The 1,313-nt window shown below is 41.8% G+C and overlaps 1 long non-coding RNA gene across 1 annotated transcript in view; it reads right to left on the bottom strand.

Annotated features, from left to right (window-relative positions):
- Nucleotides 1-1,055, bottom strand: part of LOC108962138 (uncharacterized) — a 3,623-nt gene extending 2,568 nt beyond the window's left edge. Inside the window, exon 1 of the long non-coding RNA XR_001990656.2 lies at nucleotides 965-1,055. This is a non-coding gene — a long non-coding RNA (uncharacterized LOC108962138). The remainder of the gene's footprint in view (nucleotides 1-964) is intronic.
- Between the last annotated feature and the right edge of the window lie 258 nt (nucleotides 1,056-1,313).

The raw sequence follows: 1,313 nt of genomic DNA, 5'->3' as shown, positions 1-1,313 counted from the left end.
CCATTAAACACAGCAGTGTTTTACAGATTGCCGACAGCTAAAAGTCAGTTAATAATAAAAATAAATATAGAGCTAAAAGTTTCTCCTTTTCATGAATAAGTCTGAAGTTATATATGCAAATATCTAATCACTCTTAATGATTTTTTAAAGAACTGTACTGTGATTTTAGAGTGGAACTGATATCTACGACCTTGACGGGAACAGAATCCCTTTCCTAGTGTTTGAATCCCTACAAACCACTGGTTCTAAATGCCATTTCATCCTGAGAAGAATATTTTATAATGTTAGATTTCCACAGATCTTGTGGCTCTTAACGTGTTCTGTGATTTACGACCCATTTTGTGTTTCAGATCAGGAGTTCCGCGCTCCAAAGAAATATTTTGCCAATGTTGTTATTCCCTTCTAAAACTCCATTTCAGTGGTAAGGTATTTTTAAAGAGTGGAGCCCAAGAACAGAAATAGCACGGGGGTTTTTTTGAAATCTATACAGCCTTGTAGAGTTTTCACGTGCAGCCTGACATTCATCATCATCTCCCCGTTGCTTTAGAGCCACCAAATGTTATTATTCCCTTCTTTTTCTGCTAGGTAGGAATATTAATGAGATATCACTCCCCTGCTTTTGTAAAAATCTCTCTCCTGTTGCTTGTTCAGCGGATAAAAACTCCAAACCCAGTGAGCAGCGAGACCACAGCTGAAACCCCATCCCCGATCGCAGCTCTGTGAGCTCACAAACCACGCTCCACACCTCACCCCTGCTCCCTGCTTTGCCTTCCGCTGCCCCCAGATTCCAGCAGCCAAAATTCCCCCAATCCAGCCCGTTCTGCTGTCCAAATATCCAACACTTTACTGAGGCAGGTCAGAAAAATCACCACAAACAAACAATCTGATTAAACCCCAGCGAAAAAAACCCCTCTTAGACATCAGATTTCCTGAGCTTTTTCCCCTCTCTCGCTGCTCTACTTACTTGTAATTATGTCTGGGGCCATTCCTTCCTATTCCACGGGATAAACTGGAATATTCTGCTCGGCAGTTTTGTCTCAAGCTCTTTAAACACCAGAGACCTTAGAAGCAAACAACCCTTTTTTTTTTTTTTTTTTTTCCTTCCAGCCTGTTATGAAATTTTAATGATCGTCCAAGGCTCTCGAAATCAAACCAACTTTCTTCCCTCCCCCTGCCCCAACAACTTGGCTCCTTTGTGCCTTTTGTTTCAGAACTGTGCCCAAACTAAATACACCAAAGCAGGAGGGAACTCCAGCTTTAAAACAGGGGTTAAAGTGACCCTGTTTTCCTGCACCTCTTCCCACTCCTGGAAA

The sequence above is a fragment of the Serinus canaria genome, chromosome 11, assembly GCF_022539315.1.
Source record: "Serinus canaria isolate serCan28SL12 chromosome 11, serCan2020, whole genome shotgun sequence".
In the NCBI taxonomy this organism is placed as follows: Eukaryota; Metazoa; Chordata; class Aves; order Passeriformes; family Fringillidae; genus Serinus; species Serinus canaria.
This window is presented reverse-complemented; position numbering and strand designations above follow the sequence as displayed.